Here is a 14962-nt window from a genome sequence, read left to right as displayed (position 1 = left end):
CCCCCCCCCCCCCCCCCCCCCCCCCCCCGGGCTTTAGTGTTTTCCAGGCTGAGGTTGAATCATAATAATGAGCATTAGTCACCCTCCTTACAAGAAACAGCCCATGTCCTCTAGTAGCCTCTTTCTCCCAAAGAGCCCAGAGTGCTTAAACATCCCCAGTCTCACACTGTCACCCTTTCTACTCCTCCCGAAAAGCAAGAGGAAGAGGGGATGGACTCAGAAATCTTTTCTTCTTCGCTTTTGCAGTTAGTAAGTCTGAACTGCAAGTTTTTGCTCCCCTTCTGGCATATTTTGTTTCAGACTTGGGCTCAGCTTCAAACCCTGTTTGGACGGTTAAATGAGAATAAGAGTATTCAGCAAAATGGCACCCTACCCGTGTCCTATCTGAAACGAGGGGCTGAAGCTGGATAAGATGAAATGTGGGGAGAGGTTTGGCTCAGCAGCTAGCTCTCAAACACTTTTGAATCTAAGCCAAACCCTGGAAAGTAAGGGGAAGGGGGGGGGTACCCTAAGCCGAGTGTGCATTTTATCTCTGATAGCTCAGAGATAAAAAGGGTTGGGTGTGTGCCCTGTAGCTTGTCCTGGAACCCACATGGGCCTCGAAGGGCACTCCTAAGGGTGAAGGGGGGGTGGAGGATGCAGTGGGACTGTTGTGAAGTAGCAGGGTTTGGGGGAATTTCAATCCGGTGCTGGGTTTCAAAGCAAGAAGATCACAAATCTTGCCTTGGATACTTAATGATTGTGTGACCCTAGGCAAGTCCCTTAACTTCTCTGAGATTGTTTTTCCTTGTCTGTGAAATGTGAATGTTAGCACCTTCCTCATGGGTGGTTGTAAGGACAAAACATGTCTCCAGACCCCATAGTAATGTGAGCTACTGTTATTATTCCAACTCAGGGCAATCCCAAAGAATGGTCAGGAGGACGATGAGACATCTGGCGAATTCGCCCTCAACCAGGGCTGAGCTGGAGCCCGTTCAGACTCGATGAGAAAAGCCCATTGTTAAATTTTCAGTGTGAACATTTACACCTCAGAAATTGGTGAACAGTACAAATCAAGGCTTGATTTGTTTTGATTGTCTAGCCTTAAGTATTAATAATGCAGAGTGTATTGTGCCATTTTTTTCAAAGCCAGTTGTTAAATATTTATCAGACTACCCCTACCCTCAACTGAAGTTAAACTTTAATCTTTGAGACAGGCTTCTTGAATTTGCTGTGAATCTCAAGATGTCCAGGGCTTTCCTTTGTCTGACTGGCCCAAGGATCAGAATGAGCATACTGGGTTCTTCCCCACCTCTGGACTCGGGACTCATTTCTCCTTCTTCAGCCTTGCCCTCAGTCCATAGCAAAATCCTGCTCATGAGCTACTGAAAAGTCTTCCAAGTCTTGTTTTCAGCTGCCGTTAAGGAGCACGAATTCCCATGCAGACCTACAGACACACATGAGTTCTGATGTTTCCCATAACGGGGCAGTCTTTTTTTTTTTTTTTTTTAAAGAAGGCAAGACTGCGGGCAACACAGCTGGTGACAATTAGAGTCATCTGGCTGACTCAGCAAGAAAAGTGGAAGGAGCGGGAGGCTTCTGGGGGTAAAGGGTTTGCCCTAGAAACAGGAGAACAGTCAGTGTACCAGGTCCAAAGGGAAAGAGAAGTACTCACTGATTGATAAGAAGGCACTTAAAACCTCTCTTAAAATCATTGCTCTCCCAGCCGTCTAGGAGAGCCTCCTAAGGCCACCAGGTGGTGGTGTGTGGATACTGAAGACAGGGAACTTTATGCTTGGTTGGTTACACACCCCTGGAGGTTATCCTCCAGGTAAGCATTGCCTCATGGACATTGTGTGCTAGGAGCCCAGGACAGATCCAACCATGAAAAGCCCAGGGGAAATGAATACCCCAGGCCTTGTGCGCATTGGAGCTTATACTGATCTCAGGCTATGATGCTGAGGTGAAAGGGATAGGTGTGTCTGATAATCCAAGGTGGTCATGAAATTAGGACACTCCTAAAAGCAAATGGGGCTCAAGAGAAAGCCATTCTCCTAAATGGTGAGATGGAAGCAGTAAGTATCTCTTTTGACTTTTAGGCTATACGTATTTCCATTAGAGCATAGTTCAATGTAAATAGAGGTCACACATTGAGCTAGGAGTCATGGGACTTGAGATCAAATCCTGACTTTGCCACTTACTTCCTGTGCAACCTTGGACAAATCACTTAATCTCTCTGAGCCTCAGTTTCTGGGCTTCCTTTCCAACTCAGGTTGCTCACTGGAATGCTGGCTGGGTGGGGAGGGGGAGGATAAAAAGAGTGTCTCTTCCCACTCCAGCTCATGCTTCACTCACCTACCAAAGGGATCTTTCTAAAATACAGATCTGAGTCTTCAGCTTGCTTACTTAGTAAACTCTATTGGCTCCCTGTCACCTCTAGCATCAAATATAAAATTCTCTGGCTTTTAAAGCCCTTCACAACCTGGTCCCTTCCTGCTTTTCCAGTCTTCTTATACTTTACCATCTTTTATGTACTCTAACATTTAACAACAGGGGCCTTCTTCCTCTCAAATGGTGCTCTATCTCTTGGGTCCTCATCTTTTCACTGACTTTACCCCATCCCAGGAATTCTCTCCCTTCTCCCCTCTTTTTCTAGGCTTCTGGCTTCCTTCAAGACTCAGCTCAAAGTCCTGCCTTCTGCAGGAAGCTTTCCCCAGTCATCCCCACTGCTAATGCCTTCCCTTTGAAATGATCTCCCACTGTTGTTGTTGTTCATCCTTCCTTTTCGAAGAGGACAAATGACATCACAAGGGTGATGTCTTGACTTGCTTGTGAATTGGATTTAAGTGAGGCAAAGCTTCACAAAGTCATCAGCCACACTCTCTCCTCCAGAGTCATCAAAGTCAAGCGGCAAGGCAAGAGTCAAGACAACTGTTGATGGCCTACATATATTATATGTACATGGTTTGTGTTACCTCCCTGTTAGAATTTGAGGTTCTTGAGGGCAGGGACGGTGTTTTGGATTTTCTTTGTATTCCTATAACTTAACTGGTATCTGGCACTTAGTAAGTGATTAATAAATATTTGAGGTTTTTTTCCTCTTTTGAAAAAATCATTTTATATAAATTTATTATCTCTCCCTCTCTTAAATGAATAGTTTTTTTAAACCCATAACAAATATGCATAGTCTGGGTCTAGGAAAACAAATCCCATATTGGTCATATCCAAAAAGTTCTAACTAAGTACCTATTCTATTCTTATTCTGCATGTTGAGTCCATCACCCCTCGTCAGGAGATAGGTAGCATGCTTCATCTTCCATCCTCTGGAATGCTGGGTTATCATTTCAATGGCTAAAGTTCTAAAATCTTTCAAAGTTGTTTTTCTCTATGACATTTTTGTCATTGTATAAATCATTCTCGTAGCTCCACTCACTTCACTCTGCATCAGTTCATAGAAGCTTTCCCAGTTTCTGGTGAAACTATCCATTTCATCACATCTTATAACCTAATAATACTCTATTACATTCATATTCCATAATTAATTTAGTCATTCCCCCTCCCCCTTAGTTTCCATTTTTTGTTGTTCACTCATCATGTCCAACTCTTCTAGGCAAAGATATTTAAGTGTTTTTCCATTTCTTTTTCCAGATCATTTTTCAGATGAGGAAATTGAGGCAGAGTTAAGTGAGTTGCCCAGGGTTACACAGCTAGTAAGTGTCTGAGTCCAGATTTGAACTCAGGAAGATGAGTCTTTCCTTACTCCAGGCCCAGTACTCTATCTAGCTGTACCACCTACCTTCCAGTTTATTTTAAAAAAAAAAAAAAGATCTGCTGTGTATATATTTTTTACACATAGTTCCTTTCCCTCTGTCTTTGATCTCTTTGGGGTTTAGGCTTAGTAAGGTATAGTTAGGTGGAAGGATATGTACAGCTTAGTAACTTTTTAGGCATAATTCCAAAAACTTCACAAAATGGCCAAACCAATTCACAGCTCCATCAACAGTACTTGATTGTGCCTGTTTTCCTGTAGTCCCTCCAACATTTGTAATTTTACTCTTTAGTCATCTTTGCTGATCTGATGGATGTGAAGTAGAATCTCCAAGTTGTTTTCATTAGAGTTTCTCTAATTATTAGTGATGTGGAGCAAATAAATGCTTGTTGATAATGATGATGACAGTTATGAAGGTACTTTTCGGGTCCTGGCTCCTAAAACTACAGCTCACAAACCCCTACTAGTGTGCTTACCATTAATAGTCAGCCATTAGATACAATTAGCTTAAAAAAAAAAAGACATTTCCTAAAATGCCCTAGTAAGAATACTAAGGCACATGGTCTCCCACAGACAGAAACAAAAACACTTTAAGGGGAAACACAAGCACATAATAGATTACACTGGTAGGGAGGTACACACAGAAGGAACTGTGGCCAGGGCAACTCATGTTTTCATCACTACAGGGCCCCAGCATTCTTTCTTATCTCAGTGTCTTCATACTGTTCTCCTCTCCTCCCCGCCTCCCAGGGTACAGTGTCTCTGCTAGCAGGTTGCTCAGCTCTGCTACCTAAGCTTGCTTCTCTAAGCATTTTTAGCTCTCACAACTAGTGCTAATTCTCTCCTGACTCCACAGCTGGCCCTCTTCACTGTTGGGGAGATGGAGGTCATGGCCCTCATCACTACCTATACTATCTTTTCCTAAGGAGGGGAGCCCAAATCTAGTTGCTTCTCTATTTCCATCAAAGAGAATTTCTTAACACTTTATAAAGGGGTGAAAAAGTGACAACTTTTCTTTATACTTGTTTAAAACATTCACACCTTGCTGTCACAGATATCTGCTGCCTTCCCCCCAGTGACTTTTTCAACTAGGCTGATGGAGGAGAGTGGAAATCAGTTGATCAGGGATATCCTAATCAACCCTAATACATTTTTACCCTAGTTAAATATCTGCTATCTCCAGCAAATGAACTGGGGTACTTTTGACACATTTATCCCTATTCCCAGTTCTGTCCAGCTCTCTAATGACTTGGGGAGGCTCAACCATTATACTTTAAAGCGCCTACCCCAAGGGGCAGCTAGGTGGCACAGTGGATAGAGCACTGGCCCTGAAGTCAGGAGGACCTGAGTTCAAATCTGGCCTCAGGCCAAACATTGACATGTACTAGCTGTGTGACCTTGGGCAAGTCACTTAACCCTGATTGCCTCACAAAAAAAAAATAATAATAAAGTGCCTACCCCAGAGTACCAGAGAGTTTCAGCTAAGTCCACGTGGCATAGTTCTTAAGAATGTGGAAATTATCAGTCTTCCATGATAACCCAGTCTGTGATAGCTGATGGGCTGTTACTTGCCACCAACTACATAGTTATGCATTATAGAATTGCATTGTTATTGTTTCATTTTTTCAGTGGTGTCTGACTCTTCCTCACCTCATTTGGAGTTTTCTTAGCAAAGATACTGAAGTGGTTTTCCATTTCCTTCTCCAGCTCATTTTACAGATGAGGAAACTGAGGTAAACAGGGTTAAGTGATTTGCCCAAGGTCTTCCTGACTCTGGGCAGCTAGGTGGCACAGTGAATAGAACACCAGGCTTGAAGTGAGGAAGACCCCGAGTTAAAATACAGCCTCAGACACTTACTAGCCGTGTGACCCTAGCCAAGTCACTTAACCCTGTTTGCCTCGGTTTTGGCATCTGTAAAATGAGCTGGAGACGGAACTTACCCAATACTTTCATTCCTCATGCTCTTCCAGTGTCTTTCCGAAGACAGTGAGGTAACCTAGGGTCACCTATACTTCCATGTAGTTCATATCTCTAAACTCTCCCATAAGCTAGTTGGGAGATGCCCCGGGGGTATACTTCAAACTGGCAAAATCCCCCTGGGCAGAAGAAAACCATCTCTTCTTCATCTTACTCATGTTTCTGGTAGTATCTACTATGTCAGTCTGAAACTGGCTGCCTCTTAAGTCACTCAGGGCATACTGTGTATGTGTACGGCACAGTGTGCTGGTTCAGTTTTATTCTCTTATTCCAAGTCCGAGAGTCTACACACATCCACATCTTCCTAGTCTGTTTCTGTGCCTCAGTTATAAGTGATGTATATGGACTGCTAGACTCCATAATGATAATACTGATCAGCAGTTCATTCAAGTTGTTTCTGAGATCTTTCATTATGTGTAAGAGAATCTTCCCATGATCACCCTTGAAAAGGTTAGGTCTCAGTAAGGTAAGGTGCTCCTCCGTCACTTTTCACATCATCCTTTTGCAATAAGAGCACCTTTGTCCACCTTTTTAGCTTCTCTTTCAACCAGTTCTTCTGTTCTTCAGGCACCAGAGAGTTACTAAAGTCAAATATTTACAATTCTATTCCTAAATTGGAGAAATTGATGCTCTGAGGGTGTTCTAGGCTACCGCTTACTTTTATCTTCTTAGAGACCTGCATGGATGGTAGCCATGGGGGGGGCAGCGGCGGGAGAAAAATGACAACAACAAAAAAAAAAATTTACATGATGATAACTTTGTGGTATATGTGGAGGGAATAGCAAATTGTATATGGTAGATTTGCAGTTTTATGTGCAATCAACTTTTTTATTATACTGTGTTATGGAAATGCTTGTTTTGTTCCATGAATCGAAAATAAAACAAATTTAAAAAAAAAATCCAGGTACTGAGTCTCAGCTTGCTGCTTACAGTATGCTGCTAGTATCTTGGATAAGCTGGCATTCGTCCTAATCAATGCTGATATGACAAAAAGTGTTCTCCAGTTCTATATGTAGAACTGTAAACCAATGTTTCCACTTTCCTGCCATTGCAAACAACCAACCCCTTAGAAAACTGTAGAGCAGGGGTGGGGAACCTATGGCCTCAAGGCCGCATGTGGCCCTCTAGGTCTTCAAGTGTGGCCCTTTGACTGAATCCAATTTCACAGAACAAATCTCCTTAATAAAAGAATTTGTTCTATAAAACTTGGACTCAGTCAAAAGGCCGCACCCAAGGATCTGGAAGGCCACAGGTGGCCTCTAGGCTACAGGTTCCTCACCCTGCTTTAGACTCACCCTGACATAACCCATGTATCGATAGTCCTGGCACTTTAGTCCATTGAGTCATAGCCTTTTCATAGGCTTAGAATTATCCTCAAATATTTTTCATGAAAGGCCTAGAACACGACATTCACCAGAGATCCACTATCCAGTATCGCAATGAATCTTACATTATCAACCTTCACTCTCACTTCTGTGTGGGGTCCTATAAGTTCAGATGGGATGGAATTGGGGTATAAGAGAGCTAGTTCAAACTGGCTCTTTAACCATTAAATCTTCAGTGTGAGCATTTACACCTTAGAAATGGATAAACACTACAAATGAAAGCTTTATCTATTGTTTGTTGATAGTCTAGACCTAAGGAAGTGTTGGAGGAAGTCTATATTAAATGTAGATTAAACTTAAAAGTGTGCCATACATAATTTTTTTTCCCCCAGAGAGCTGGTTGTTAAACATTTAACAGCACATTGTTGGATGAGCTCATAATTAACTAATGATGGTGAGGTCAGGTTTGCCATTTTCAGGGACCTAGGTGACCTCCATACCATCAGGCACCACCTCCATTTCCCAATGCTAGTTCCTTTGAACTCAAACTTTCTCACACCAACACTAATTCCTTTCTCAGGTGCACACATTACTCATGCATCCATCCAAGCCACAGTTGTAACAGATGGTGACCTGACTTTGCTCTCTGACTCTGTCACTGATTTCTGGAGAGTGAGGCTTCTTTGACCTCTGCTCCTAACTCCTTTTCTCCTTCCAGGAAGGATGGCATTGCCCGTTAGACTTTCTCCGAATAGACCTATCTCAGTCCCCAGCTGCTGCAGAGATGCATTGCATAGACCTATCCAATCCAATCACCTGGATTGGGTGATCTAGGCCTGCTTCAGCTGCCTTCGTGGACATTGGAACAAATTGTTTTCATCCCCCCATTCTGCCAGGGGAAGTCATCACATGCTTGAGGTAGACATCCCCTTACCTCATCCCAAGTCTGAGGCCTATTGGTTCCCCTCAGCCTGGTTTAGCACATGTGCGGAGACAGTTTTACTGGAATGAGGCTGGTGTGCATGCTACAGCTTCTTGGAGCCACAAGTGAGAGTTGGGTGGCAGGTGAATGCCAGAGGTGGGTGAGCAACCCCAAAAAGGGCTCAGCAAGCCCTCACATGAAAGATGCTAGTCTTCCCTAATACCCCATACACCTTCCACCCTCTGCAGCAGCTTCTTCAGTCCTAACACAAAGTTAGAGGCCTTCTCTCCCTCCTGCTATGGAGCAGTTGGTATAATTAGCACTTTCTGCATCATCAAAATGAATCTTCAGCAATCACAGATATTCAAATACAACAGTCTCTAAGCATTGTACTTTCAGCATACAGGGTGTCCCAAAAGTCTTAGTGAAGTTATTAGAGTTAAGTTAAATAAAGTTAATAGTTTAGTCAAGCTATTAGAGCTTGACTTTTGGGACACCTTATTTGTGTCATAGACTGGTCTCTTGAGTTTTCCCACAATCACTCCTATTCCTCTATCTTAACCCCATGAAACCTCTATCACATCTATCATATCACACGTTGGACCCAAAGAGTTTGGTGTGACTGAATTTCTCTTCAGAAAAGACCATAGTTTTCCATATTGAGTCCCCTAGATTAGGGCTAGTAGGTTCCATTATGGCATAAGAGACCCAGGCCCAGCACCATGCACTGATGAGTGTGGAGGCTTGTCTGCCTCTGTAGCTGCCTCTGATCTTTCTTTTCTCCTGGGTCAATTCTGATAATCTGCCTCCTCTATTGATTAATAAAAATTTATACTCATCTTTTTTGAGAGGTCTAGTAACCAGTTACCAATTACTTTCTAAAGCTCCTATTTTACTAGGCATTCTAAGAAGGGCCCAAATTTTCAGATTATTTACAAAAAGCAAAAAACAAAATCATAGAGTAGTGGTCTTTCTCCTCAGATCCCTTAGTGAGTACCTCTTATCTTTCCAAAATGTCAATAGTATTATTTTTTTAAAAGCCAGTCATAGCTAGCTGCTTTTCACACCTCATAAAGGGGTGACAAAGTGAAAACCCTTCTTTGTATTTGCTTAAGACATTAACACCTTGTTGTCTCTCTTACCTTCAGTGACTTCACAAAATGACTGACTATGAGGGGAGTCTGTTGATCAAAGGTGCCCTGACCAACCTGGTACTATATCTCAAAAGAGAGATTTGGACTAGTTGACCTCTAAGTTCTCCTCCAGCTCTAAATCTCTGGTCCTAATTCAATCTAATTCAACCAACATGTATTGAGTGCCTGCTATGTGCAGAGTACAATTCTAGGTATTAAAAGAGATAGAGTTTAGATCTACCCTGCCCTCAGGGAGCTCTAGTAAAGGTTTTATGACATATTTACCAATAACTATAGAACAGACACTAGCTGTGTGACCCTGGACAAATCACTTAAGCCTGATTGCTCATCTGTAATATGAGCTGGAGAAGGAAATGGCAAACCACTCCAGCATCTTAGCCAAGAAAACCCCAAATTGACTCAATAACAACAAAATAGTACAGAAGAAAACAGGTAAACAATGTTGATGGTCTGTTTATACCCTCTGCTCCCTAGAATAGCAGAATAGAATCATAGATTTAGATCTGGAAAGGACCTTAGAGGTTACCTGGTCCAATGCCCTCCTTTTACAAATGAGGAAACTAAGTCCCAGAGAAAAGTGGCTTGTCAAAAGCCAGATAGATAGTAAGTAACAGGGACAGGATTTGAACCCAAGTATTCTAACCACAAATTCAACACTCCACTGCTCCAGGTTCTCTTGATGGCAATGTCAACTTGTCCTAGCATTAGCTGATTATTATGCTATTCCAGTAAGAGGCTCAATACCAAGTTCAGGTTGACTCTATTAATCAGATGGAGAAATTAAGGTTCAATTGCTCTGCACATAATTCAGATGGGGCCTGGAAGTTATTGATGGCTCTAGCCACAAAAAAACATATTTGACTTTCATCTGTCTCCTATAGCTTTAAGCTATCCTGTCTTCAATTTCTTTTTAGAGGACAACATGGCAGCCTTTCTTTCCATAAGGTCTGGTCCTTCTGGGATATCTTCAAGGCAGCCCATAACACTCCTGTGAAGGAATCTAGAGCAGATGTATGCAAAGGCTTTAATAGGTTGGGGGACTTTCCATCCCTGATACCTGCACAGCAGGTCATAGACAAGGCACAACAAAACTCCACATATCTCATTCTCTGCCAGAAGATCTAATCTCTCTCCCTCCTGACTCCAGGAAATAAGTGTAAGAGTTCTCTGGGCCTCCCTTTTCCTCTCTGGGACTGGCAGGAAAGCCTATGACAACTGAGCAAGGCAAGAAGCTTTTCAGGAGTGCGTTCTGAAGGCAGGGAAAACGTTGAGAGTTCAAAGTCAAGAGAGATAACCTCCTCTGCTTCACTTTTTTTTTCTTCAAGGTTCTCACAGTACTTCACAAACAGTAAGTCTTTGGCTTAGCTGCTAGAAGAGCAAGACCTGTGTTCTCTCTTTTAAAAAAAGAATTAATGTAGTTTACATTACTATTCTTTAATATTTCTTCACTTTCCCCTAGTCCAGAGACCTATCAATAGGAGCAAAGAATTAAAAAGAAAAAGAAAGGGAAAACAATACAATAAAACTAACCAAGACATTAATAACAATATATGCAATGTTCCACACCCATAGTCCCCACCCCCCATAAAGAAGAGAAGGAGGTACATTTCCTCACTCTTTTCCAGGGCCAACCTTAGTTCTTAAAATTGTAAAGCATTGAGTTTCAGGTCTTTTTTTCCCTTTCCATTTCCCTGCTGAAGTCATGGTCTATATGGTTTTCCTGATTTTTCTTTCATTACTCTTCATCAGTTCATATAAATCTTCCCATGCATTTCTAAATTCTTCACATTCATTTTTTCTTATGGCACCATGTTCTCTGTCTGTGGGGAACCAGACCCACTCAGAACAGTCTGCTTCGTTTTCAGTGAGAGCTGAGGCTGTTATCTAAGCTCATATTAATAATAAATAATATAATATATAATATTATATAAAATAATAAATAATAATTATAAATGGGTGAACGAATAAATGCAAAGTTCTGGGAACACAAATCCAAAAGTGAAACAGTCCCTGCCCTCAAGGAGCTTACCTTATAGTGGAGGAAGACAACAGTATATAAGAAAGTGGTAGCCAGGGAAGAAAATTTTAGTCTAGACAGTCACAGAAATGGTGATTTGATCCAAAGTACAGCTGATTAATGCCCTTTCCAGAAGCAAAGTTAGTATTGATTTGGTTACTGTGGCCAAAACAAGAGATGAAAGAGAGGCAGTGGAGAGCATACATACCTTAGTAGGGCAATGGTAAGATGACCCAGGTAGAAGGCTATATGGAATATGAAGGATGATCTGGTCTGGAGATAATTAGACACAGTGTGCTAGGCTTCCAGCAAACATGGAAGGTTCTAGCCAAGCCCAGTTCCCTGACAACCATGATCAAACAACAATGGGAAAAAAATGGATGCCATATGTCAAGAAATCATTAAAGAAAACTCCCAGAGTATAACTATAGAGCAAATTGAAAATAGAATCCAGGGTTTACCACCTAAAAGACAGCTTAAACTGAAACACTCAGGAATGCCATAGACAAAATCCAGAGCTTTTAGGTCAAAGAAAAAATATTACAATCTGAAAGAAAGAGTTTAGGGACCAAGGAACCACAGTCAGGATCACATAAGACTATTCTGGAGCTATGATAAGGAAATTTTTTTTATCAACAAAGGAAAAGAAATCTTAATGTATGTCATATCAAAATTAAAAAAAAGAAGAAGAAAAGAGCTTCCAACCAACAATAACTTATCCAGCAAAACTGAGTATAATCTTACAAAGGAACAAAACAGATCTTTAGAGCAAATGGTTCAGTGAGGGGTAGGGTAAAGAGGGGAGACGAATAGAAATGAGAGACAGGGAATAGAGAAAAATAAACTATTTTCTCCCACCAAGAAAGTATCCTTCTGGGGGTTGAGCTTAAACTATAATCTTCAATTCCTGAATTGAAATCTTCCATTACTGGGCCAAAGCCCTTTGGACAGGGGAACTGCTGAAATTCTTCTGCTATTTAAAGTTCCCAGAGTTGTGGTTTACTTGCTTGGTTAGCCAACTCTGCTTTTTCCATTCTTAATCCAATAGAAGAGAGTCACATCTCAAGGTGTAGACAATCTTGTTTATATACCATGTACATTAATTGATTGATTGTTTCCATATCTCAAAGAGGTATTCTCACCCAATGAAGGTATCGAGACATAGAACATCTTGTTAATTGAAATGGGAGGGAGGAGGTGAGTGGGGGGAGGATGGAACTCTATTCTCTTATACAAGAAAGAAGTTAAAATCCTAAATAGAATTTGAGAAATGTTAGATACAACAAAGTATGATGATGGAATATGTATATTTCTCAGCTTTGTTTGGGACCTTTACAATCAAATTGATCCTATGCTAAGACATAAAAACTCATAAATAAATGCAGAAAAGTAGGACTATTAAACATGTACTCTGCTGAAACCAATATAATTAAAATTTTAATAAATAAGAAACATTTGAAGAAAGGATTCCAATTGAAATGAAGACTAAATAATATAATCCTAAAAAATGTGAGTCAAAGAACAAATTATAGAAATGAGAGATAATTTTATCAAACAAAATGGCAACAATTAGAGAACATATGAGAACTTTTGGGATGAAGCCAGAGCAGTTCTTAAGGGAAAATTTGAATCTGTAAACACTTTCATTAACAAAAGATAGAATGTATCAGGGAATTGAGCATGCAATTTAAAAAACTAAAAAAGCAACAAATTAAAAAAAAAAAACTAAAGTCCAAAACAGAAATTCTGAAAATTCAAAGTATGATAAATTTTAAAACAAAAATTTGGGTTTTTTTTATTTTAAGCATTTTTTTAAAATCCCAACTGCACATCAATAAAAATTTGAATTGGCAAACAAAACTAGAACTTTAAAAAAAACTAATAAAATAGAAAAACAATTAGCTTATTTGATCAAGAAAAAAGAAAGAAAAACAACTGCGGAAAAGAAAATTCACAATAGATGAAGACAAGAAAAGGAAATTTTTAGAAACTACATTTCCAAACTAAAGGTCAACAAATATATAAATACTTACACAAATATAAAAAAATGTAAATTAAGGATAAGAAATAGAGAATTTAAATAACCCAATCTCAGAAAAAGAACTTAAATGTGATCAATTAACTCAAAGTTTTTTTGCCCTTTTTTTTTTAATGACAGGCTCAAATAAACTTACAAATGAATTCTATCAAATCTTTAAAGGACAACTAATTTTATATATAAATTGTTTTCAAAAACAGGTGTAATAGGCTAGTTGAAGTGGCAACCAATCATTCACCCATCAAGTTAACTCAGCCCCAAAGAGACAGCTCCAAAACCCAAATGAATTTACTCTATTCAGGACCTGGAGGTATGGTTCAAAAGGGGCCATTACTGATGTGCTGAAGCAGACTAGTAGCAGGACAAATGCTAAGACGGCCCCAGGCCTTAGAGATGAGATTTAAACCCAGGCCTCTTAACTTTCATCCCAGCTCTATTATTTCCAATCTACCATCTAGCCCCAAGGGCCACTATGTCTATCTCCAAATGCTGAACTTGTTCAGAAAATTAATGGATCATCTCTGGTAATACAACCCGGAGTTTCTACCCATCCAGCATTGTTACCATCTAGGAAAGCCATGGCTAGATACTTTCAAGAGATTGAGTTGAACAGGGTAACACAGTAAGAGCAGGGCCTCTAGACATTGAGGTCACCCAATGTAAAGAAGAATTTCCAGTTGGGAAAGTACCATCTCTAAGTGAAATAAGACAAATTGCTTTATCCAAGAGGAAATAATTTGTTCTTTTTAAAAAATAAATAAATAAATGTTGGGACAGCTAGGTGGCACAGTGGATAGAGCACTGGCTTTGGAATCAGGAGGACCTGAGCAAGTCACTTAACCTCGATTGCCTCCCAAAAAAAAAAAAAAGTCATAGGCATAACAAAAAATATGCAAGGCATTACGGTATAATGTCTCCAGTACTGGACTTAGATTCAGGAAGAAATAAGTTCAAGTCGATACTAATTAGCTGTGTGACCTCTAGGAGGCTGGGGTTAGTTGAAGGAAGTGCCCACACCAATGAATCATAGATTCTTGACAGGAACACTCCCAAAAAGCACTAATAAATGATTGAGCCAAAGCTTAAGTAAATATCCAGACCCTAAAATTGAAATTTTGATTAATAATACTAGCTAAAATTTATGTAATATGTACTATATGCTAGGCACTGTGCTTAGCACTTTACAATTACCATCTCATTTGATCCGTACAATAACTCTATGAGGTAGGTGTCATTATTATCCCCAGTTTACAGATAAGAAAACTGAGGCAAACAGAAGTTAAGTGATTTGCCAACGGTCACACAGCTAGAGGTTGGATTTGATCTTGGGTCTTCCTGACTCCAGGTTAAAAGCAATAACAATGTATTTGCTCTTTGTCACATTCCAAATATGTCTGTGTTGTTTTATTACGTAGTGGCAGTCAATGTTTATATTGTTCTATTTTCTTTACTTGCATCACTTTGTATAGGTCTACCCATATTGCTTTGTATTCTTAATGGGGGGGGAGTTATTTTCATAGCACAAGAGTTCTATCAATCAGTATATCATAGTTTATTCAAGCATTCCTCAACCGTGGAATATATAGGTTGTTTCCAGTTTTTCACTATTACAAATTTAAAGCAGCTATAAATATTTTTTAATAGGTTCTTTTGGCTCTGCCCTCAAGTAGCTTACATTCTGCTGGGGGGTGGGTAAGGAGAGAACAAACAACAGCCTTTTGGTTTTTTATGCCATAATCTGTTCTAGTCTATCAAATTCTACCTCTCTCATACTCCCTTC

The 14962-nt window shown here is 40.2% G+C and overlaps 1 long non-coding RNA gene across 1 annotated transcript in view; it reads left to right on the top strand.

Annotated features, from left to right (window-relative positions):
• The window catches only part of LOC114029366, a 61336-nt gene that overhangs the window by 30392 nt on the left and 15982 nt on the right, over window positions 1-14962 (top strand). The gene's annotated exons all lie outside the window — the stretch shown is intronic.

The sequence above is a fragment of the Vombatus ursinus genome, unplaced genomic scaffold (assembly GCF_900497805.2).
Source record: "Vombatus ursinus unplaced genomic scaffold, bare-nosed wombat genome assembly UNPS02014926.1, whole genome shotgun sequence".
In the NCBI taxonomy this organism is placed as follows: Eukaryota; Metazoa; Chordata; class Mammalia; order Diprotodontia; family Vombatidae; genus Vombatus; species Vombatus ursinus.
The sequence above is the reverse complement of the archived record's forward strand: the minus strand, read 5'-3'. Positions and strand labels throughout refer to the sequence as shown.